Here is a 26766-nt window from a genome sequence, read left to right on the forward strand (position 1 = left end):
ATAGTTTGTTATATTCCAATTTATTTTCATGCTCTACAGGTAGCATAAGTAAACAATGTAATGTATTTCCTTTAATGTTGTGTGCTGCCAACACAGTTGGAGCAGTTAAAACACAAGACAAATTAGGATCAGATTGCAAAATTCTTAAAGCTGGGGCATAACATCTGGTCTCAAGAAGGAGACAAACAGGTTTTAACCATTTGGATCTGGGCTTGCTCTTGGCACTGCAGACAAAGAAAACATGTGGAATAGTTTCCAGTTCGGTGATGCAGTGCGGACAGGTGGCAGGCATCTGGTAAGGGCGTTTCCATTTGGAGGTGCGTTCACGGACTGGTAGGGTTCCTATTCTAAACTGTACATACAATGCCCTATCTTTTGGTTTTCTAATAAAGTCCATGTAGGGTTCAAGTAAGGGAACAGTTTTGTGCAGTCAAAACTCATCGGTGAGCCTGCCCAAGATATCCACTCTAGATTCCTGGGCATCGACCCACCGCCAGTAAGCCTGCTTGACTTCTAGTTTGGACAATGAAGCACCGGATTCCCATGCCACCCAAAGGCCGATGGCCAACATGAGTTCCTTTATTTTGAAAATCCAGACTATTTTGTATGACCCCTGAAAGCTCATGATTTCTTTGAGGCCATCTGCGTAGCACTCTAGCTCTGGTGTACGCCACAGGCGAGCCTAATAAAGAAGCGGACGCAGAATTATAAGGTCTTTGATAGACCTGCGTCCAAGATCGTATTGAATGGGCTTGCTAGGGAAACACCTGGGGATGGACAGCAGCTCTTTATAAAATTGGTTTTCAGCCATTACTAGCAGGTCAACATTACTAAAACCCCAGAGCTCTGCCCCGTACAGTGCACTGCCTACTGCTTTTGCTGAATAGATCTCTAGGGCAGGGACTATAGGTCTAGAAACTGAAGATCTATGCTCCCTGCTTATGGCGCCCAAGACCCGTGTGTGGTTTAGGGCCATTTTTTCAATGTGGGGTTTCCACTTGAGTTGGTCGGATATCCTAATCCCAAGATAATCGAACGTTTTAACCCGCTCTAGCGGCTCTTCGTTGAGGGTGAGCGTGTGATTAGCTTTTCTGCTAGGATTGAAATAAAGGAGCTTTGTTTTGGAAGTATTAATGACCAAGCCCCTTAATTTACAGAAGTCACAAAATTGGTCTAGCAATTTTTGGAGCCCCATGGGCGTTTTGGAGACTAATAACGTGTCCTCGGCGAAAAGCATGGCGGGGACGTTCACACCAGCCAGACTAGGGGCGTCAGCATTGATGTCAGTTAAAAAAGAAACCACCCCATTAACAAATAGGGAAAAGAGGGTCGGCGCCAGAACACATCCTTGGCGGACACCTCTGTTCACCGGAACCCCATCTCGTGAAGGACCGCCCACAGCCCTCGGGGGACCAGATCGAACGTGGTCTTCAAATCGATGAAGGCCAGGAACAGACCACCCTTGCTAATCGAGACTGTCTTCCAATGCAGTAGTAACAGTCTGAAAGCCTGGTCAACAGTACTTGTACAGGCCCTGAACCCCACCTGGAAGGGGGAGATAATGTTATTCTCCTCTGCCCAGGATAGGATCCTTTCAAGGAGGACTCTGCCAACCACCTTCTGGCCAGCGTCGATCAGGCTGATCGGCCGATAGTTGTCAGGGTCACCCCTTGACCCCTTCTTATATATAGGGATCACTTCTGCTCCCTTCCAGGAGTTTGGGACTGGAGCCCCAAGGAGGAGGGCATTGGTCAAAAAGGAGAAGAATTTGGACCATTGCTTAGGGTTGGCACGGAACAGATCGGCTGGAATGCCATCCTGGCCCGGTGCCTTGCCTTGGACGATTTTACTGATTGCAGATTCTACCTCCCTCTGCTCTATTCGGTCCATGAATGGAGGTATATCATTGTGGAGTGGTGAGTATTTGGCTGTTGCTTCGGAATTCTCGGGGGCCCCTACCCCTGCATACAGTTTCCTGAAGTGGTCGTACCATTTCCCATCCGTGATGTGGTTGGGTAGTTGGTCTGTTCCATCATCATTATTATTTCTCACTAGAGCCCAGAATCGTTCCCCATTCCTATTCTGGCTAGCCAATTTTAACTCCTCCCAGTGGGAATCATCCCAAACCCTCTCTGCCACTAATAGTGCGCGCCTATACACGGCACGAGCTAGGCGAACCTCAGTAGGATCTCGGGTTTTGATGGCACTGATTAAATTAGACTTAGCCTCCCTTCAGTTGTGGGTATACCACCTGGCAGCAGGCTTCCTTCGTTTCTGCCGTCTAGTCCCACCTCCGTCATGGAAGAGGGGGGCCATCCTATCTATTGTCTCCTCATATGCCATATTGACCTGGGCGGAGCCAGGATCATCGGCACAGAGTGTAGAAAGCTTCTCCGTCTGATCTTTAGCAATTTCCCCCAGGGCATTGGTCTTTTGCTCATTGATGGCAAATTTGTGCCATTTGATGAACCTTTTGCAGTTCGAAGGTACTATTTCTCTTGTCGCCATTTTAAGTCTATTGCTGGACAGGGGGTTTCCCACATTTATCAGATTGCACAGGCTAAGAGACAGGGGGTTGTGGTCACTATGAACAGACGGGATAACCAACATATCCAACACATGTTTGCACAATCTCCTATCTATCAGAATGTAGTCAATTCTACTGGGGCAACTAACTCTATTGTAGGTACACGCTCTGGAAAAGTCAGACGGAGTGCGTCTGTTCACTGCTACCAAAGCGTGTTCCAGCACCATGGCATTTATTTGGATAATGGTAGATGTCCACTTTTTGATGGGCGCAGTCGTCAATTGTGGAATTCCCCATCTCGCGTCTTCCTCCAGTAGACCTGCCACACCGACGACAGCCAACGGCTCAAATGTGCAGTTGAAGTCGCCAGCTATTAGCGGCAATGTATCCGGGGAACAGCTACTGAGTGAGTCTGCAAGTAAAGCTATAGTTCGAGATTTACCCACCCCCCCGGTATACCTCTAGCGTATATGTTAAAGACTTCCAGAGTCTCTGGGGCTTGGGGAATTCGAATTGTTGACCTCATCATGTCATGGGAGATGTTAGGGGAGAGGGAGATCTTGCAGTTTAATGAGATTTTAACCCGGACAAGCAGACCTCCAGAAGGGCGACCCCTTCTGGAGGGAGTTTCAGGGACATGGAAAGTAGAAGAGCTTATATACTGGTTATAAGCACCATGTCTCTTGGAAAATACACAGGTCATACCTTCCTATCAGTTCATTCCAATCGGGGAGGGTTGTTTTATTCCTGAGTTGTTTTTAAGCGCCCAAAAAGGCTCTAAAGATGTCGTGGCCAATTCCGATACTTCTGTCAGAACGATTACAAAGCAACAGGCTTCAGGAGGTAGGTTGATGTTTCGGCGTTTCTGGCTCTTGGCGGGAAGAGAAGAATCTGGTTTTGGGGTGGGGGCAGTGTGATTGTTTGTTTTTATTTGATTAGTGTGCTCAGCTAATGAATTGGATAGGGCACCCCCTTTTTTGGATTTGGGATTAGAGGTGGTCGGCAATGGAGTCTTAGGTGTGTTATTTTTTGCTACCACTGGGCGTTTATTGGCTGGTTGCGTCTTACTTGCTGGGGCAGTGGCGTTAGTGGCATTGGCTACCCTATTGCCACGGAGTAGAGCCTGGTGTCTTGGGTCCTTTTGTATTTCTAGTAACAATTTTTCGATTCCTAGGAGCCTAGCCTCTAGGGGAGCTAGTAAGATTTTAATGGCATTGGTCAGGGCGTGGACTACAGGCTCATCCCCTCCTGCTGGGCCTCCCAGTCTATCGGCTCCAGGCTCATCAGCTATGGAGCTGTCTTCAAGGATGATAGCCAAGGTGTTGTCTAAAATGGTGTCATCTAATATACTAGATGGTAAGCATAGAGCCTCGTTTCGTGGCTCTTCGATCCCCGTATGGTTCCCATTGGCTACTCCAGCTGGTTCCCTCTCCTCTTCTGTTCTGTCTCTCTCGTTATTAGAGAGGTCAGTGCTTCTAGTTTTTGTTCCACTGGCTTTCTTGATGTTGGGGATAATTGGCTTGGGCTTGGGTTGCCTACATTTCGGGATAGCCCCCTCCCGCTTCCCCCTCTTGCGTATAGATGAATTATCATGTTTGGGGTCAGCCAAACAAGCTTGTGGGCTAGAATCGGGTTGAGTTTGGGACGGGGACAGGGACTGCACATCGGGGGGTGTAAGATCTAATACTGCTGACTGTCTGTTGGTATCTTTATGAATCTCAGCGTGAATCAGTGAGGGGTTATTAGTGCTTATGGAGGTGTTGGGAGTACGCACGGAACCGATAGGGCCCAAAGATGACCTTTTGGCCGCTACTAGTTCTTGGGAAACTCTTCTTTCCATCAATACAATTCCTTGGTCTATTAAGGAGTTGGTGCAGACGATAAAATCGTCAAGAGTTCCAGTAAGTTTTTTCCTAGCGCCTGCCGCAGCCATACTTCTAGTTTCCAGGCTTTCCATAAGCTATGGCAGATTCTGGAAGTGTTGAGTCTATAGGCAGGGATAAGGAGGCTAAGGGTGTCCCGCTTTCAAATTCCAATGAGGTGTGTGCTTATCCCCGATAATGCACTAGCAGAAGACACCATCGGAGTATAACAAACGGGGCCTTACAGTTCTGTTGGATGTGGGTCGCTCCATGACCAGGGGATCTGGCCCAGTCCAATCTCTTCAGGCCTCTGAGGGCCAAAGAGGGCCCGCCCTTTGCCCGGGCTTAGCCCGCGCACGGTCCCGCGATGCGGGGGCTGTCGTTGTTTTTTATGGCGCCTCCTGGCGCGGAACTGCTCGTAGCGGCTTCCGCCGCTAAGCCTGCTGGCTGTTGTAGTCTCCCTCCGCTCGGCAGCCGCTGATGACAAGCTGCGGCAGCGGGATGGAGACAGGGTGATGCCTTTCCTGTATCCTGGTGTGTCCTGGAGCTTACTCTGCTTTCTCTGGCCCCAACTCAAAATGGTATGACAGCGCGTGACTCAGTTGTTTTCTGTAGGTAACTGGTCAATACTTTAATTAAGAAACTTTTTCCTGTTCCAGCTTGACCACTGACATACATTTGGATAGGTTGAAATAATGTACATGTGCATTTGTTCTTTTCATGAAGAAATCCATGATCAATCTGTTGTCTCACTTGTTGATATATTTATTTCTGTTCAACATTTAGTTGTTCTTCCGAGTTTCCCTAAATCCATAATATCTTCTTGAGCTTGATGCATTGCTGTTTCCACATCATTCATGGCGATTGCTGCTTCATTTTCAATAATTGGTTGTCCTAGTGGATCTTGACTCAGTGGAGCAGAACGGTGACTGTCTTGAGAACTGTCTCTAGCAATCTCAGCTGCATAGTATTCTATGGTATCTTTGCAAACATTGAAGGAATCTTCATAGGTCTGAAAATCTCCAAGTAATCCCAATTCTGTATGCCATGGTTTGAGGAGCTGCAAACGTGCTAAATAGTAAAATTCCCTTTTATCAGGAGTATCACAACTCAGTTTTCTGTGATTAATAAAATGTCCTTTCCTTTGTTTCATCAAACATCCTTCTGAACCAGTCACTGCATATTTTCCTTCATTTAAGTCCTCTGTAGTATTCCTTTTAAAAGTGTAATATTGAAGCTCTTCATAGAGACATATGTTCTCAAGATGATGACTTCTATTCGGATAATATGTGTCCAGCATGTTTGTTTTGACAATATCTGTACTTTCCGTTTCTTTTTCTGCTAAATATTTGATTTCTTGTACAGATTTAATTACTTGATTTTGTGCTGCAGCAAGAACCTAGACTCACCCAAATGATTCTCCTAGATTTTGAGTATAAACTTGAAGATGATAACCGATCTGAGCATTCATACGCTCGAATTTCTCAATGGGATAACATCTTCAAACTGAAACTGTACAGTTTCTTACTAAGACTCTTCTCGTGAGAAATTTCTTCCCACTTTCTTTCAACTCCGTCTTTTCTGATTTTGTTATATAAGATGTCACATACTGGGCCACAGCAATTGAATTATCAGCAACATACTGAATATCCATGTTAGCATTCCACATTGAGAGAATAACTGGATTATAATCATTTATATACTTTGATTCTTCATTTCTTCTTAAAATGTAGGTTTTTTTGGAAGATTTTCTAGTGATGTTATGTCTCACAGCTGACATGAAACTATTTACTCTTCCTTTGGATATTACTGGATGTGGAAATCCAAAACGACATTTGGTACAAAACTTTTTCTTAGACTTGTACTTCCGTCGACAGTATTTGCCACATCGATGACTTTGGATTTGTAAGACTTGTTGCCTTAAGGTATTTTTTTCTGTTCTTTTTGGTATAGCACAAGTGGCATATTCTTCAATAAAAGACAAAACAGTGTCGCGCAAGGACGTCTTGAGGGAGAAGAGCGGGCATTGACTGTTGACGGGAGTTCTAGCGGAGCGAGGGAACGAGACACAGGTGGGTGAGGTAACGGTGGAGGGGAGGAGTCGAGCACTCAGAGCAGGCTGCAGGTGGTGAGCGGCACGGAGGTGAGCCGTGGAGTGTCGGAGTGTCCGTGATGGTGTAGGGCGTTGAGCTCAGGCTGCATGAGTCTTGTGAGTCTTGTGAGTCTCGCAAGGGGTCGGTCGGGACCAAGGCACAGGAGAGTAGAGAGCCGCGGCAGCCCTGGTTGTTGTGGCTTGCCGCAAGCTGCTGACTGCGGAGGAAGCAGGCCAGTGTGGACGCGCGATTCACGGCGTGTACAGTAAGGACAGGGCTAGCAAGTCCTTTAACTGAGGGGAGAGTGGAGGTGGCGTCTGCTGGTCTGTGCGCATCTTCGAAGGGTGCGCTCTGATTTAAGCAAGCCCCGGGCAAGCTCTTCTCCCTCAGGATGTCCTTGCCCGCCGCTGTATAAACCGCCCAGCCGGCCCAGAACCAGTCGGGTTCCCTGTAACATACCGCTCAGTAACCGCGCCCGGTCCCGGTCCCGGATCTAAGCCTAGGTTGCCCAGCGCCCTTACGCTTTTCTCCCTGTTTCTGCTTTGCTCTGGTTTTTGCTCTCCCCCTGTTGTCCTCCTCTCCCTGTGGTCTAGTTGCCTAGGGCCTCCGCTGGTAACAGTCCTTAGCAGTTTGGGCACTGGTCCCCCCGCACCCCCAACATCCCTAGTCTGCTTCCACCACTGTTGGCCTCCACGGCCCCGGACGTAACTGGAGGGCGAGGGAGCTTCTCCTCCATTGTGTGACCCTACTGGCAGTGGGGCTGCATTAGGGGGGGGAGCGCTCAGCGCAGCCCACAGGCGAGGGAGCAACAGGGACCGGCGGATAGGTGCTCGTGGGCAGTGAGGTTAGGAAGGGACTAAGTGTGCGGGGAGTGCCCTTGCTCTATTCTGGCCACGCACCTTGGTCTGTAACGTCCATGTTTACAATAACACAACGCCAAGACAAGACAAGCTTAGCAGCTCTTCTTGGAGCCATTTTGCCCTTTGTCCCCTTACGAATATACAGGTCTTTTCGACTGAGTAAATAAACCTGAACATTGTTGGCAACAAAAAGAGTGTCTTGAAGAAGACTTTTTCCTCTCAAATCCATATCCCTACGGGCTTCAAATAGCCCCTTGAACAGTTTGTCCAACAATAAGAAGATGAGATCAGGGAAAATAAGAAAATCCCCTTCTATAACAAAACGAAAGAAACTTAAACATTCGGAAATCGTTAGGGAGCTCCCTCTCGCCGACCACACAAGTTCTTCTGTAGTCAACTCCAACGTCCCACTGAAGGCTTCCAAATCTCCACAAAAAGGATGGCAGTATTTCAACAACACAGCCACGGTTTCGCCATGTGCTCAATCCTCTAAGGGCTCAAAATCCCTCACCCTTCTGTATTACTTCAGAAAAGCTCCAGGTGGGGCGAAGCTGTCTTCTCCCCCAACCACCAGAGATAAAAAACCTAGTGACTCTGACCGAACAGCTGACCCAAATATGCACTCGCTCCAATTACAACCAACGTTGATCAACAAGCCCGCTCCTGTCATCGACGTGTATATCTTTGGCTATGCTCTTGTTGACCAGAACATTGTCTCGGAGGCCCCGGGGAAAGTCTCTCAAAACACATCATCAAGTCATCACCCTCTCCCAAGACAGTGTTCGCCTCACCACGTCACCCACTTGCAAGAGGCTTGCCCTAGCCAATTACCCTCCCCAACTCCAAGTCTTAATCAAAGTCACAATCAAAGTTTTGAAGCACGCCAATCTCAGCAGCCAGAGATGTGGCCAGTTTCTTCTCCCCATATTCATGATGTGCTTAGGGAGCTCCCCCTTGCACCACATTCTCACTTAATCTTTCCGCAAATACATGCACAAAAGGCTTCTGTATCTAATTTTGACATACTCAGTTCCCCCACCTTTCAAGCTCTAAGCCCCTCATAAGGCAACACACATTTGATAAAGTCTCAACAATTATGCGCATCATCTGCAGCAATAGTAACCTCCCCAAAATTGTTTCAAAAAATTGACCCTAAAGACCAAATGTTAGAGGATCTGTCCCTCTTCTTAAAAAATTCTCAGAATTTGCCTAACTTAACACCAAAAAAAGAATCACAGTAAGACGTTGCTACAAATGCGAGCATTTGTCCCCAATTACTGCATACCTTTCAAACAACAGTTACTGCTCTAAATGATCACTCAGACAAATTGGACATGCAGGTTGACCTGCTGAACACCTTAGCAGTATTTACAGCTGGGATCGACAATAAATTGGATAAATTAAATAACCTATTTATAGGAGCACAAGCATCTTCTGAATTAGTTCAGTCAGTTTGCTGCTGTTCGCCCATAATTCACTCGCTGTCCTCACTTCCAGCATTTTTATCCACCGTCATGAGCTAGGTTAAGCAATTAAAGGCTGGCAATCGAATGGTGTGTTCACAATTCAACTGTGAATTCCGAACTACTCAACCCCTTGCACGGCTTAGCGGCCGGGTCATAACCGAGTGGGGTGTCTGATACTTTAACAACAGAGACGGTCCACCAAAAAGTCCCCCAATGTTCCAAGGGCTCTTCCACCCTAGCCGGGTGGACCACACCACTGGCCACAAACATTGAGTCAGCAAATATGCACTTGCACCTTTCCAGCGCCAATGCAGCGACGGCCTCTGCCAACTCATCCACCGCTGCCATCCCTATTTCAGAAATGCTCCCTGTCCCCCTATCTCACATTAGCAAGAGAGAGCGCAAACGCCAGCGCAAACAGAGAAACAAACAAAGGTTAAACCCAACAGTCGATCCTCCTAAATTATTTCCGCTATTTGCAAATGCAATCAACAAAAAAGCCCTCAATGCCCCTCAATCAACATCCAGGGCCGCAACCCCTGGCAAAAAGCCGCTCAAGGAAGATTCAACTTCGAGTGTCAATCAAGAGACTCTGGGCTGCAGACATGATGGCATTATGACATCTGCAGAAGTAGCCGCACCCGAGTCACAACCCCCCCATTGAAACACCAAGGGTCAAACCTAGTGATTTAACCCAATCAAAGACCTTAACAACGATAACACAACCTCAATCCGCCCTTATTTTAAGTTCTTATGTGCAGGATAAACCAACCACTGGGCCTAGCCTTACAAAAGTAATTTACAATAACAAACTAAGCCTACTACCAAACACCCAGACATTGAGCACAAGCCCACTAAACCTTTTTCAGCCTTAAGTGGGTCCAGTTGAAGGTGCCCTAATCGATAAAACACTCCACCCTAATGCAAGCCCCAACAGGAAGGGTACTAAACGCGACATACAGGGCGCCAGAATACTCCTCGCCCCCGAATACATCTCAAAGGGCCGGCACGATACCCTTAATAGGTCAAATATAATAAATTTAGCGAACAGAGTACCGGGTTTTGAGGCCCTTACATCGGACGACATCGAGTCAATTGAATTCCTTCCACCAAGAGGCACACAACCGTCTGAGGTAACTTTGGTGTCACTTGAATCAGAAATTTGGGCACGAGCATTCCTTGAACACAAGGCTATTTTTCAGGAATGGGGCATTAAAATTTACTCCTACAACCCCCCAGGCTACCCCACAGTGCTACTAAATCACTTGGATACTTTGCAAAAAGTCGAACCTACTGAATCAGGAGCAAATTTAAGGCCTTATTCAATCCTAAAAAGCGCTGTGGGTACGACAGAAGCATACACAATTCCTTCAAACACAAATCTTAAACTGGATAAATCTCAAGACTGGGGGGTGGCTTCCGGCAGCCCTGTTCTGCAAGAGAATGGCCTGACCACCTGAAGCTCCGACTTTAAATACAAACGGTAATCTCTCGGTCCAACTCGGAAGTAAGGCCCTTTCATCTGTAAACTCTATAAACCCCGAGCGATATTCTTTATTTACTCTGTGCTCTTGGAACATTAGTTGTCTCCAAAACAAAAGGTCTAACTTGGAGACACACTCCTTCATATGTGGGCACACGGTAATAGCACTCCAAGAGACATGCGCCACTCAAAACAGTCCTGTGACCGGATTCATTGAATTTTTGAAACCAGCAATTAGAGACTGCCACTATGGCCACCCCAAAGGGGGCCTGTCGATCTATGTTTCCAACAATTTAAAAGTACCGATCGCGCCTCTAAACCTCAATGAAGACTGGTTACTGGGAGTCAAAATCAACTCTTGGAGCAAACACCGCCCACTCTTCTTGCTCAACATTTACATCAATCCCAGAACACGCACAAAAAAGACCCATCTAATTTGTTTAATGAAAATCGTGCGCAGCCTGGCTGTGGACCAACCTCACGCTGACTGTGTAGTCACAGGGGACTTGAACACCAACCTCTTCCAGGGCAACACGGAAGATTACAAAGGGCTAATTCCACTCGCTCTCACAGAGATAGCGGCACAGTCCAAACCACCAAATCAATCCCATTGCGGTCTGGGAGAACTTTGTGTGTTACAACTTCACGGTGCCGGATTTTTGGTAATGAACGGAAGATCTACAAATGACACTCCACCAAACTGGTCCTGGACGAATGGCCGCAAAAAATCCTACTTAGACTACACAATCTGTAATTCGGATCTGCTGAATGACCTGGGTAACTTTAGTATTCTTCCACAAACCGAAAGCGACCATCATCCTCAGTCCCTAACTCTCAATGTAAAGCCAGAGTCTCACAAACCATCCCCAATAACGTGCACAGGAACGTCCTGCGATAACTTGAAACGCCTAAGATGGAGCGATGACATAAGATCTTCTGTCATGGAGGCAAGCCTGGCCCTTATTTCAGACTGCTCCGACTCGGGGTGTTCTCCAGCTGCAGCATGGTCGACGCTTCCCAACTAAACAGCATTCACACTTGGATTTTGTCAGTCACCAGCGCACAATCTCAGGCGAGACAAGTGCACTGAAGAAATCAAGAAACACTGCTTTGTGGGCTCTAATGAAACTCCCTGGAAATAACGAGCTCCTAAATGCGTACAACATCCACCAAAAATCGTTTAGGCAGGCAATACAAAAAGAAAAGCAACTCCAGCAAAGTGAATTTTCGTGCAAACTAATATGGGAGAGTGAAAACCGCAATGCAAGAAAATTCTGGGCTTTAATTAATCGTCAAAGTTCAACTCAATCCAGCTCCGGGTCAGCCAACATCCAAGAAGCCAGTTGGTTTGCTTTTCTGTTGGAACACTTTAGGTCTCCGGACGGTACAATGCCCACAGACGACCGTGCCATCAGGTCGACGCAAACAAGTCTGAGCAAGAGCCGAGGTAGGTTCATTGCCTGTCTGGACCCTTGTACTGACGATCTGCAGACCACTCAAGAAATGGTTACTAAAGTACTGTTAAAAGCAAGATCGGACGGAGCGCCGGGTCCCAATGGCCTGCCACAGAACCTATTTAAATCAAATATAGCACTCTGGTTGGGCCATCTAACCAATAATTTTAAATACGCCCTTAGAACCTCAACCATTCTGGATTCTTGGCGCGGAGCAATAATTCATCCCATCTACAAATCAGGTTCCCATTCATCACCAAACAGCTATAGACTGAATTCTTTCTTAGACATAGAGGCCAACCATTATGCAGGCATTCTCTTAAAGGAACTGAGAGCTTGGGCGGACGAGAACAACTTAATTCCAATGAACCAAACAGGCTTCACTGCCAAATCCAGGACCCTGACCAACTTATTGACACTGTCTATAATTATTGACAAAGTTCGACTCACATCCAGGGCTGTTTTTTGCTGCTTTGTTGACTTTAAAGCCGCTTTTGACCGGGTTCCTAGGGCAGCGTTATGGGAAAAGTTAAAGATTTGGGGGATCCCACAAAATCTTCTGGAGGCAATCATTCAGTTACACTCAGGCACATGGGTCCAGGTGAAGTTGGGGTCCGGCACACATCTCTCCCGGAGAATCATGACCACCCGGGGTGTCAAACAGGGCTGTGTGTTGGCCCCTCTTCTCTTTAATCTCATTATAGCAGACCTGCTGAAAGTCTTAGAAGAAACTAATTGTCATCCACCCAAGATCGGTGGTGCTCCCATAAGCAAGATGCTGTACGCCGACGACTTAGTTATTTTTAGTCTTACGCGCGTAGGGATGCAAAGGCTTCTGGTCGAACTACAGAATGACACCACTGAGAATCAATTAGAGGTTATTTTTTTTTTTTTTTTTTTTTTTAATCCTCATATTGCGAAAATTCTATGTATATGGAAAATTTGGTTTCTACCTCTGAAGATATTTTCCGTACCGTCACCGCCCGTTTCTCACTTGCCAAATGAGTTTCCTTCTTCTTGTTTTTCTCAGAGGAGACCCCATTGCCATTACATATCCACAAGTCTGTAGGCGAGAGTAGAGGGAGCTAGCCACCTTGGCTACTCTTATGAGTATCATACTCATAATCCAGACTGTGTATTCGCTTAATCATAGGACAGAATGTTATATCCTTCTTATGGATTTAAGTGTTTTTCCATAATTTCCCAATAATTAAACCTTTTACTATTATGACCCCTTCTATCTAGTTTGTTTATTTTGATAACAGAGTTCATCCATTCCCCATGTGAGGGGGCTGTTGGACCAATCCACTTGATGCATATTTCTCTTCTTGCTATTACCATTAAGACAAAAAGTAACTTTGTTTCCATTACTGTCAGCCCTATTTGGTCTGTTGTATTAGCAATCCCAAAAAGAATAAGAATTTCACTTACTTTTAGATGTTTTCTGAATATCAAATTTAGCGTCTTACCAACTGCTTCCCAAAATGTTCTTATTGTTGGGCACCTCCAGAACATGTGAATGTCATCTGCCCTTTCCTCCCCGCACTTAGGGCATTTCTTAATTCCTGCATTCTTAAATTTTGAAAGTCTTTTCGGAGTCCAATAAGCTCTATGCAGGGTGTACAAGTGATTTCTTTTCAGTCTTACAGATTTTAGTGTTGACCAGCATTTCTCTACTGACTCTTCCCATAGGTTTTCTAATTCGTCTGTTTCCAAATCTTTTCCCCACGTTTGTTCTGCTATTTGGTAGCTTTCCTCTTCTTCTGTTAAAAATGTCCAGTACCATTTTGCTACCTCCTTTTTTATGGGTAAGGTTTTTGTCATTTCTTTTTCCAGATTTTTGCTATCTTTATCTTGTGATGGTATTGTTCTTGCCCAACTATTTAACTGATAATATTTAAATTTTGATATTGTTCCATTAGTGATTTTATTTATTTCTTCCCAAGAGATCAATGTTGAGCCATTTAGTAGTTGACCCCAATAGTTGATGTTGTTTTGTCTTAGTGGAAGAGTCATGTTTTCCGATCAAGAAATAGTACAAGCCCTCAAGGAAGAAACAGAAATCTTTTTTGAGAATAATAAAACAGGAACTTCTAAACAAATAGCTTTTAGGGGTAAATTACTTAGTTTGGGAGCGTACAGAAATAAGAAATTAAAACAAGAATTACAGGATATCGAGAAAGGTATAAGCATCTTAGACACTCAAATACACACAGAAAGGGATTCGACAAGGAAGGAAAATCTGCAGAAAGAGAGACAGAAACAAAAAGAATGTTTAAGTGATATTCTTGAGGAAAGAATGAAAGCTAAATGGGAAGCAAGCAAGTTGGCTAAGCACGAATTCGGAGAAGGATGCGGGAAATGGCTTGCATGGAAATTAAAGACAGACTTTCTAAGAAACAAAATAAACATCATAAGTAAACAGGATCAATCAAGACAAACTACGGACGAAGATGAAATTAGAAAAGAGTTTGAGACTTTTTTCTCAGAGTTATATACTGAAGATATAAATCCATCTAAAGATCAAATAGAAAAATACCTAAAAGACTTGCCCATATTGAAAATATCAGAGGAGGAGAAAAGGGAACTGAATAAAGAAATTACACCTAACGAGGTTAAAGATATAATAAAATCACTGAAAAAAGGGAAAGCAGCGGGACCTGATGCACTGCCAAATGAATTATATCAGACGTTAACAGACACACTAGCTCCACAAATAACAGAATTAACTAATTTAATACTAACACAGAATGAAACATTGCCAGATACCTGGAATGATGCAATAATAACAATACTACTAAAGCCAGGAAAAGACCCCAAAAAATGCGAATCATACCGACCGATATCTCTGCTTAATGCAGATTATAACATTTTTACTAAAATCATGTCAACAAGATTAGGAAAGATCATACCTCACCTCATACATACAGATCAGAAAGGGTTTACAAAGGGAAGACAACTACATGAATTGACACATGAACTTATAAGTGCCATAGATCTGGCTATATCCAAAAACATTCCTCTTACAATACTAACGGTCGATGCTGCCAAAGCATTCGATAGAGTGAATTGGGCTTTCCTAAATAGTATAATGGCCAAAAATAATCTAGGGGAATCCTTTCTCCATGCGATAGGGGAAATATATAAAAACCCTAGATTCAGAATCTTAGTAAATGGTAATCTCACAAACAACATAAAGATTGCTAGAGGTACGAGACAAGGGTGTCCCCATTCCCCTTTACTTTTTAACCTGTATATAGAACCCCTAGCTAATAAAATTAGAAACTGTAAAGATATAATCCCCTTTAAATATCAGGGTTGGGAGAAAAAATTAGCATTATACGCAGATGATCTCATGCTATTTACAGAGGAATATGAGAAATCCAAACCAGCTATAGAAAAAATCATTTCTGATTTTGGTCAAGTTTCTGGTTATTTGGTAAACCATACTAAAACAGAAATAATGACATGGAATACCTATTTTCATAGTCCCAACATAAAAAAAGAGATAAGATACTTGGGCATTTTGATAAATCAAAATATAGATAAAATAGCACAAAATAATCTAAACAGAGTAGCCCGAGACGTAAGGAAATTACTTAAAGTATGGTCTAGTCTGCCCTTAAGTTTCATAGGGAAGTCAAACATCATAAAAATGAACATCCTCCCAAAATTTACCTTTTTGTTTAACAACATTCCACTGCAATTCAAAAAAGTTGAACTTAGAAAATTACAGGGAGAATTATCAAGTTTTATATGGGCATCTAAGGGAACCAGAATATCTTGGAGGAAGCTAAGGAGAAAAAAAGAGAAAGGAGGTATTGCAAGTCCGGACCTAATGGAATACTGTAGAGCATTCCAATTTAAAAACATAAGGAATCTTCTGGGAATACATCAATACTATCCAGAATATTTGCAAATAATCACAGAAGCAGAGGATCATTATCTTTTCAAATTTGGACACCAAAAATGTTTTAAAAAAGTTAAATTAAAGGTCCTTAAAGAAGCACTAAAACTCTGGTCACAAATTAGACTGACTCTAAAAATTCCCTACTACAGTGCATTGGCACCAATATGGAATTCCCCAGGAACCCCGAACTGTTTGAAAGAGAATCAATTAGAGGTTAACCTAAAGAAAACACAAGTGGTTACTTTTGGAAGAAAAGGCAAAGCCGGGGGAGGATGGTGGTACAACAATATGAGCATTGCAGTAGGAAGCACATACAAATACTTAGGAGTCAATTTTGACTCAAGGGGCAATTTCGCTAAACAGTGAAGGAGATATCAGTCAAAGCCGTGACCTTACAGGTGACCTTCTCCAAGCTCTCAAAAAAATTGTATGGCCCAAGCTTATCACCCTTATAGAGGTTATGAGAGCAAAAATTGGTCCGACACTGTCATACGGTATCAAGACTTTTAGGGGCAGCCTAAATACAAACCTGAACCAACACGTGACCAAAATCTATAAAAAAGTTCTCCATCTGCTCAAAAATGCTTCTGCTGCCCAGATCAGGTTAGAACTGGGCTTACTAAACTATGAAGTCTCTAGCATTGGCACGTATTTAAAGCTTTGCCACAGACTGAGATAGGCAGACACAGGCTCATTAGAGTCACTAGTTTGGTTGGACACCTCCTTGTGGGACACCCCCGCGCCGCACGGCCACCAGCTGCTGCGTGTGCCCCTTTGCCTGCCCTTTACCTCACTGCCTGCCTCGTTGCCGGTTGACGGCCGACTCCGCTGTTGTTGTTTTTGCCTTGTTTTTACTTTCATTTGTGCCTGTATTCTATTTCTGTGCCCGTGTTAGCGTCCTATTCTCCTTTTGCATTGTTATTGTTTTTGTTGCCGTATCAGCGTTTTCCTTCCTGTTTGCCCGCCTACCTCGCCGCCCTCCGTCTTCCCTCCCCGCTCCCCGCTTCCCGCCACCACCGCAGACCCCGCCCCTTTTTTCCTTCTGTTCCCTCCCCGCTCCCGCCTCCAAGCTGCCCCGCCCACCCGCGCACTTGGCCTTATATGGCGACCGTGCGACGCAGGTGAGTGTGACCCACTTGTGGGACACCCCCGCGCCGCACGGCCACCAGCTGCTGCGTGTGCCCCTTTGCCTGCCCTCTACCTCGCTGCCTGCCTCGTTGCCGGTTGACGGCCGACTCCGCTGTTGTTGTTTTTGCCTTGTTTTTACTTTCATTTGTGCCTGTATTCTATTTCTGTGCCCGTGTTAGCGTCCTATTCTCCTTTTGCATTGTTATTGTTTTTGTTGCCGTATCAGCGTTTTCCTTCCTGTTTGCCCGCCTACCTCGCCGCCCTCCGTCTTCCCTCCCCGCTCCCCGCTTCCCGCCACCACCGCAGACCCCGCCCCTTTTTTCCTTCTGTTCCCTCCCCGCTCCCGCCTCCCAGCTGCCCCGCCCACCCGCGCACTTGGCCTTATATGGCGACCGTGCGACGCAGGTGAGTGTGACCCACTTGTGGGACACCCCCGCGCCGCACGGCCACCAGCTGCTGCGTGTGCCCCTTTGCCTGCCCTCTACCTCGCTGCCTGCCTCGTTGCCGGTTGACGGCCGACTCCGCTGTTGTTGTTTTTGCCTTGTTTTTACTTTCATTTGTGCCTGTATTCTATTTCTGTGCCCGTGTTAGCGTCCTATTCTCCTTTTGCATTGTTATTGTTTTTGTTGCCGTATCAGCGTTTTCCTTCCTGTTTGCCTGCCTACCTCGCCGCCCTCCGTCTTCCCTCCCCGCTCCCCGCTTCCCGCCACCACCGCAGACCCCGCCCCTTTTTTCCTTCTGTTCCCTCCCCGCTCCCGCCTCCCAGCTGCCCCGCCCACCCGCGCACTTGGCCTTATATGGCGACCGTGCGAACGCGCAGCGGTCACGCGCAGCGGGCGTGCCGATTGTGCGCCGAAGGCGCGCCAAAGGTAAGCCCGTCTGCGCCCGTCCGCGACCGGATCGCGACCAGCACCAGGACCCCTGGCCCACGAAGACCCCGACCCACCCGCCTGACGTACTCCACCGCCACCCTCATCGCACACAACACCGGCCGACTCCCAGAATGCCACCAAGCCACACCACAACGCACCCACGGACCCTTCAGCTGCCACGCCTGCAAATTCACCTGCATCCGGACCTGCCCCGCACCAGCACCCGCCAAGTCGAACACCACCAGCACCCACCTCAAGTGCATCCTGCTCAACACCCGCTCCGTCCACAGACACGCCATCGAACTCTGGAACCTCCTAGACGCCACAGCCCCAGACGTTGCCTTCCTCACAGAGACCTGGATGAACGCCTCTTCAGCTCCCGACATCGCCATCGCTATCCCAGAGGGCTACAAGATCGTCCGGAGGGACCGCAACGCCAACCAGATGGGAGGAGGCATCGCCATCATCCACAGGAACACCATCCGTCTTACGACCAGCACCGACAACACCCTGACCACCGCCGAACACCTGCATTTCCAGATCCACACCGACCCGAACACCACCCTCAGAGGCACCCTGATCTACCGACCCCCGGGACCACGCACACAATTCAGCGAGGACATCGCCGACTTCGTCAGCCCGCATGCCCTCCCCTCCGCCGACTACATCCTCCTGGGGGACCTCAACTTCCACCTGGAGAACAACAACGACCGTAACACCAGCACCCTGCTCGACAACCTCGCCAATCTTGGACTCAAGCAGCTGGTGTCCACCCCCACCCACCTCGCCGGACACACACTCGACGCAGTCTTCTCATCCTGCAAAGACATCGTCTTCAACCACGCCACCGGACTCCACTGGACGGACCACAGCTGCGTCCACTTCACCTTCAAGAGAACCACGACCCACCACCACCAGCAACAGGCCGCCCGCAGAAGCTGGAACAAGATCACAGCAGACCAGCTCGCCACCTCCCTGAGCCAGCACCCTCCTGCCAGCTCAGCGAACACCAGCCAGGCCGCTGACAACCTCACAAAGTGGATCAGCAACTGCGCAGACGAACTCGCCCGGCTGAGGACCCCGCCCAGCAGACCCGGCAGCAAGAAAGCCCCGTGGTTCACCGACGAACTCAAGAGCTCCAAGAAGAACTGTCGAGCCCTCGAGAAAGTCTGGAGAAGGGAACCTACACCGGACAACAGGACCACCTTCAAGCTGGCCACCCGGAAGCACCACCAGCTGATCCGCGCCGCCAAGAAAACTGCATTCAAGGACCGGCTGGACAACAACGCACACAACTGCAAGGAACTCTTCAACATCGTGAAAGAGCTATCCAACCCCAGGGCAGGAAACAACGACATCACCCCATCACAAGACCTCTGCAACTCCCTCGCTTCATACTTCCACAACAAGATCGCGGACATACACAACAGCTTCAACAACCAACCAACGCACACCAAGACCGAACAACCAACCCCCACCACCACCCTCCACGCCTGGACCCCGATCATCACCGAAGACACCATCCGCACGATGAACTCCATCCACTCCGGATCACCGACCGACCCCTGCCCTCACCACGTCTTCAACAAGGCTGACGCTGTCATCGCAACCCACCTGCGAGACATCATCAACACATCCTTCGACACCGCCACCTTCCCTGAGAGCTGGAAGCACGCCAAACTCAGCGCTCTACTCAAGAAACCCACAGCGGACCCCACCGAACTCAAGAATTACCGCCCCATCTCGCTCCTCCCGTTTCCAGCCAAAGTCATCGAGAAGACGGTCAACAAGCAGATGGCCGCCTTCCTCGAGTCAAATGGATCCCTCGACCCCTCACAGTCCGGCTTCCGAGCCAATCACAGCACCGAGACCGCCCTCATCGCCGCCACCGATGACATCCGAGCCCTGATGGACAACGGAGAAACAGCGGCCCTCATCCTTCTAGACCTCTCCGCGGCATTCGACACGGTCTGCCACCGCACCCTAGTACAGCGCCTCAGCAACGTCGGAATCCAGGACAAGGCGCTGGAATGGGTCATCTCCTTCCTCGACAACACAGAGAGTCCGCCTACCACCGTACAAGTCAGAAGCCACCGAAGTCATCTGCGGCGTCCCTCAAGGATCCTCGCTGAGCCCCACCCTCTTCAACGTCTACATGAACCCCCTTGCGGCCATCGCACGCCAGCACAACCTCAACATAATCTCCTACGCCGACGACACCCAGCTGATCCTCTCCCTGACCAACGACCCCGCCACCGCCAGAGCCAACCTGCACGAAGGGATGAAAGAGGTAGCCGAGTGGATGACGACCAGCCGCCTGAAACTGAACTCGGACAAGACGGAGGTCCTCATCCTGGGCCCCTCACCCTCCGCCTGGGACGACTCCTGGTGGCCTCCCGCCCTGGGCACCGCACCCAAACCGACAGACCATGCACGCAACCTGGGCTTCATCCTGGACTCCTCCCTCTCCATGACCAGGCAAGTCAACAACGTTTCCTCGGCGTGCTTCAACATCCTACACATGCTACGGAAGATCTTCTGGTGGATCCCCACCGAGACCAGGAAGACCGTCACCCAGGCCCTCGTCACTAGCCGACTGGACTACGGCAACGCCCTCTACGCCGGTACCACCGCCAAGCTCCAGAAGAGACTCCAGCGGATCCAGAACGCCTCAGCCAGACTCATCCTCGACATCCCACGAACCAGCCACATCTCCGGACACCTGAAAGACCTTCACTGGCTCCCCGTCAACAAAAGAATCACCTTCCGCCTCCTCACCCACACACACAAAGCCCTACACGACCAAGGCCCGAGCTACCTCAACAGCCGAATCAACTTCTACGCTCCCAAACGCCACCTCCGATCAGCCAACCACGCCCTCGCCGCCGTCCCCCGCATCCGAAGAGCGACTACAGGAGGAAGGTCCTTCTCCTACCTGGCCGCCAAGACCTGGAACTCCCTCCCGACCGACCTGCGCCTGACCCAAGACCACCTCTCCTTCAGGAAGAAGCTGAAGACCTGGCTGTTCGAGCAGTAGCGGCACCCCCCCCCCCCCCCACCCCCAGCGCCTTGAGACCCTACGGGTATGTAGTGCGCTTTATAAATGTCATTGATTGATTGATTGATTGACATTACTGAGAAAAACCCAGGGGGCTCGTATGGTCGTCTTTTTAAGGACTCTATCCGGGAATTGTCCGCGGGTGACCTATGGGCCCTCAACCCCAGTATGACAGCATGAAAAACACCATCAAAAAATGTGTTAGAATGAGTTCCCTCATTATTGATCAAAACCACTTTGCCAAACGCAGACATGCATGGGCCACTATGAATTCATACGGGGCGGTTAGCTCATCAACCTATCTGTCCTGCACATACTCCCTGTATCTAAAACTTAGTTTTATGGCCATTAGACTTGGGGACTAGCAATTTCTAAAAGATTTGCCAGGCTGGTGTCGCACGTCAGACGTTTTGTGGTGCAGACGGTGCGGTAGGACGGCTGAAACCTTGGAGCACGTGGTTTGCCTTTGCCCGGCACTCATGGCACAGCATAGGCGTAAACTGAAACCTGAGTGGAACAGGCTGGGCATCCGGTCCTCCAGACAGGCAATCATTGCTGCCCTGAGCCCAGAAAACACAGTCTTAAATATAGGCCTTACAACCTTTATACGTCTTGCTTAACGCAATTTTATGCATGCACCCTTTTTGTTGGCAACAGTCTAAATTAAATTGAATTATTTTTCTTTAGCTGTTTAAAAAGAGTCTTTTACTTCTCTGTATTTCATTACAAACTGCTGCTATTGAAGTGCTGCTGTTATTTTTATCTGACTTCATTTTTTAAACCTTGCAATTAACTATTGAACACTAGATTGTCTTATAAGCCTAATTCTGCTAATCAACGGTAACACAACTTTTCTATCTCTTAAAGCTCTGTGCAACGTTATAGGAACCGTTCACAATAGGATGCTGCATAGCGTAATGTGAAAATTTGTATCTAATTACTGTTGTGCATCTGATGTTAGTTTTTAGCCTTCACAATGTGTATTGTTGTTGGTGCTCCTTTTAAGGATATTTTTTTATATCCAAATAAAGAGATTATTATTATTATTATCAGTGTCATCCGAATCAGTTCCGAATTTGGGTGCATCCTTGATCCATAACAGGCTGTGTATGTGAGGAGCACCTCTAGCTTGATACTCCTTTCTCCAAAAGAAATCCACAACTTCTCCAAGAGGAGGATTATTTTTATTGCAGATAGAAGACATCATAGCTTCAAACCTATGATTGAAATATCTTCATAGCAGTCAATCACAGCACTTTCCAATGCTGCTAAGAATCACAAATTCAAGTTTTTATAAAGATTATAGTTTTTTCACCTTAAGTGAGTTTGCATTTTTCAAGGTGCCATTTTCCTCAGCATCTAAAAACTGAAAAAAATATATAAAAATTTAACACCCCCCCCCCCGCCCCAAAGTTTCTTTCGGAACAAAATTTCACAGTTAAAAAAAGTAAAAGTATGCTGTATTAGTGTATGCCTGTATGATTGCATCAGTGTACCTGCAAAGCATGTAAGTTGTTGGAGGACTGCAGCGGTCTTTATTGGAAGGGTGCATGTGCGGTACCTGGGTGACTGGATGACTGCCCAGGTAGTGCCTGGGCGGCTAAATGAGTTCAAGTGAAGTACCTTGGTGATGAGATGCTTCGAAGCGCAGTGCCTTGGTGAATGGATAAGTACAAGTGCAGTGCCTGGGTGAATGGATCAGTGCAAGTGTAGTGCCTGGCAGATTATATGAGTGAATTGGTGAATGAATGAGTGCAAGTGCAGTGCCTGGGTGAATGGCTGAGTGCATGAGTAGAGTCGGGGTAACTGGATGAGTGCAACCCTAGTGCTGAGGTGGATGAATAAGAACAAGTGCAGTTCCTGGACGATTGGATGAGTGCAAGGGTAGTGACTGGGTGATTTCATGACTCCTTGGGTAGTGCTTGAGTGAATGGATGACTCCATTTGAACCACCTAGGTGATTGGATGATTGCATATGTAGTGAATGGATGAGTGCATGTACAGTGCCAGTATGATTGTATAACTGCATAGCTAGTGCCTCAGTGAAAGGATGAGCGCATAGGTAGTGCCTGGGTGATTGTATGAGTGCAAATGCAGTACCTGGATGTTTTAAGAGTGCACATGTAGTGCCTGGGCGAATGTATGAGTGCAAGTGAAGTGCCTGAATGATGGGATGAGTGTACACGCAGTGCCCAGGAAAATGCATGGGTGCAAGTGTAGTGCCTGAGCGAATGGATGATTGCAAATACAGTGCCTGGGTGAATGAATGATTGAAAGTGCAGTGCCTTTGTTATTCCATAACTGTTTGGGTAGTGCCTGAGTGATTGCATGAGTGCAAGTACAGTGCCTCGGTGATTGCATGAGTGCAAGTGCAGTGCCTGGAGAATTGGATGAGTACAAGTGCAGCACCACGGTGAATTGATAATTTCAAGTCTTGTACCTAGGTGAATGGATGAGTGCAAGTGTATTGCCTGAGTGAATTTAAGAGTGCAAGTGCAGAGCCTGGGTGAATGAATGAGTACAAGTGCAATGCCTGGAGGATTGAAAGACTCTGACCTTCCTGGTCTGTGTCACTGCTCTCCCACGAAGCAGCTCCACCATTATGGGTCGGCTCTTGAGCCCGAGCTCCTCGCGAGGTTGGTGTTTGAGGCCCTCCTCCACCCACTGGCTCCTGCTTGTGCCTCCTCCCTGGTGGTCTAGTGGAAGGGCACCCTGCACTCCTGCTATTCTGCTTTGTTCTTTGTTCTTTGTCCTTTGTTTTTTTGCCTCTTTTCTCTTTTCTCCCATGCCTCTTTTGCCTCTTTTGTCACTTTGCCATTTTTCTCTGCGGCCTCTTTTGCCACTTTTTCTCTTTTGCCTCTTCTGACACTTTTGCCACTTTTTCTCACCTGCCTCTTTTGACTCTTGTCCCTGTGCTTCATTTTGCTCTCTCTTCCTGCGCTCCCCGCTACTGCTGCCCCATGGCTCCTCCCCCGGCATGTCGCTCCCACCCAGCTGATCGTCCTCCCCGATCCCTACTTACTAGCAAGCCCATTTGTGACTGTCCATAACCTGACTATAAGCAGCCCCAGAAATCATGGTCCTACTATTACCCCCCTGCCGCTACAACCCAGCATCCTCCATGCTCTCAACCCTGGACACAACAACAACTGCCAGCTCTTGATGCTGAGCATCACACAAGGCCTGAGACACTGCTGCTGCACCTTTACCCACCTCTGGACCCCAGTAGTAACTCCAAGCTCACCGGACGTCAGCACACATAAACCACTGAACTGCATCCTCCTCAATGTATGCTCTCTGCACAGACACGCCATAGAAGTCTAGGACCTCCTCAAAACCCACACACGCCCGACATCGCCTTTCTCACTGAGACCTGGGCCAAATCCAGCTCCGCACCTGACATCTGAACCCCATCTCTGATGGATACAAGATCCTGAGGAAAGATGGAGAGGGTCTCACTATCAACCACAAAAGCTCCCTTTGCATGACAACCACCGACATGAAACACATCTACTTCCAGATCCAGACCAACCCCCGGAATGGCGCTCTGAGAAACCCTTGTTTACCAAATGCCTGGTCACCGCGCTTCATTCACCAACATCATCACCAACCTCATCGAACCCCATGCCATCCCCTCCACAGATTACATACTACTCGGAGAATTGAACTTCCACCTGGACAACCACGATGACCCAACACCACCGCCCTCTGAGAAACCCTCACCAACATTTGACTGACCCAAATTGCCTCTGCCCCCACTAACACAGCAGGACACACACTAGACCCTGTCTTTGCAATAGGAAAGAGCATCTTTTTCAGCCACGCCAAGGAACTCCTCTAGACAGACCACCACTGTATCCACTTCTCCTTCAGAAAACCTACAGCACACAAGCACGTGTACCACCTCCCCTGCAGAAACTGGGAGAAAGTCTCGGAAAAACACCTCACCTCCGCCCTCACCTGCACTCCAACCCCAACTACGACAGACACCAACACCGCTACAAGAAATCTCCACCAACGGATCACCAACTGCACCAACACACTTGTCCCCCTCTAGAAGACTACAGGATGACAGAACAAAAAAGCAAACTGGTACACCACAGTACTCCTAGAATTCAATCGCTCCTGCCGACGACTGGACAGGACATGGAGAAACAGAAAAACTCCTGAAAGATGCAACTCCTACAAAACAGCCACCACGGCTCACCACCAACTTATAAAACCCACAAAGAAGAATTTACTCTAAGACAGAAACCTCTCCAACGTCCACAACTCCAAGGAACTCTTCTCCATCATGCAGGAATTTGACAATCCCAACAGCGAGACAACGGATGTCCCTCCCTCCCATTACCTCTGCAACAAACTCAGCTCCTTCTTTCACCTCAAGATAATTTTGATGACCAAGACCTCTGCACGGCCTCAAACCACATCCCCAGCAATGGCAACAAACAAATCCTTCTCAATTGGATCCCACTCATGACAGAAGACACCCTAAAGACCATAAAGAGCATCCACTCTGGAGCACCTTCAGAACCCCGCCCACCACACATTTTCCACAGGGACGCCACAGTCATCACACCCGAGCTACATCGAACCATTAACTGCTCCCCCGAGACCGCTACATTCCACAGAAAACTGAAAGTGCACTGAAGTCAAGCCCCACCTAAAGATGCTCTCCGGAGACCTGATGGACATCAAGAACTTCAGGCCCGGAGGAGGAGCCAAGCAGGCATCCGAAATGGCCACATAGTCGCTCGGCTCCGTGAGCCCTCTCGCCCCACACATACATCCTGGCACTTATCCTGAGCCACGAAGGCGTATTTAAATAGGAGAAGGAGAATGATCACTTACCGTTTGCTCTTGAGGCTCCTACATGCGGCAGACCCGGAGAACTGTCCCCTACTGCTCTGCGGCCCCCGTGGTGATGAGACCGGGGTGTCGATTTAGACGTGCAGCCGGCCGCGACTGCAACAACAACGGCCGCTGGTGGCGGTGAGGAGTCGGTCGGAGGGTGCCGTTGACTTGAAGGGCCGCCGATGGCAGTGACGGCCTGGTCCACTTGGCGGTGAGCATTGAGGGGCTGCGTGGCGAAGCAGGGTCGGAGGGGGTGCATGACTCCTGGCCCCCTCCCCAGTCTCTTTGCCCGGGCATAACCAAGGATTGCCCCCGAAATAGGCGGGCGGCTCCCAGGGAGCGGCAGGGATTTTTTTTAGCCTTTTGGTGACTCTCCCCCGGGGAGCCCGCCTCACAGTTTTGAGTCCCGGTTGTGCATCCCATAGCACCCTGGATTGGGGCCTGGTCCCTGAGGCGAGGTCAAGAGGGACGGGGCCGAACTGACTAAGATGGCGGCTGGCGCCCTCCTCTACGGACCATGTCCAGGTCGGACGGCTGCCATACGGATGGGGTCGGGATGCTGGCGGCATACACAGGAGCCCACATCCAAGGATGTCTTGGCTGCCCTAACGATTTTGCACAAGACCCTGATCTGTAATGCTCGGGACCTGGGTAGAAGAATGGCCACCATTGCTGTCTCGCCGTCCCTAACGGCCACAGTTCGATCCCGAGGGAGTGCTGACGTGCCCGCAACTATGTCCACGGGGAGAGTTCCAGCTCCGCCTAGTTACCGGGAGCTGCCGAAGGACCCTGTTCCTGTGACCGCTATGGCCGACATGGTTGTACGCGTGAGTGTTTCTTCAGGGCACATGTTCAATTGGCGGCTGGGGAAACAATGCCGTTTTCCTTATTGGGCTGCCCCGGCGATGTTGTTGCGCTTGCCGGACTGTGTGACTCTCCTTTCTTGGATGGTACTACTGTGTATGGACTTTGGGAAGCTCTTGGGGTCAACATCGACACTACCGGATTTCCGCTGTATATACTCGGATGGGTTTGAGTTGCTGTACTTTTCTGTGACGACGCTCTGGCCTGATCCGCCCGGATTGTTTGGACCCTCCAAGCTGCTCTGTATACCGATTGACAAGTGGACATCTGGCGGTTCCATTGCTAGACAAGGCCAGGGATGATACATCCGCTCGACCGACCTCACCCTAGCTACT

Source organism: Lissotriton vulgaris, chromosome 3_1 (genome assembly GCF_964263255.1).
Source record: "Lissotriton vulgaris chromosome 3_1, aLisVul1.2, whole genome shotgun sequence".
NCBI classification, from domain to species: Eukaryota; Metazoa; Chordata; class Amphibia; order Caudata; family Salamandridae; genus Lissotriton; species Lissotriton vulgaris.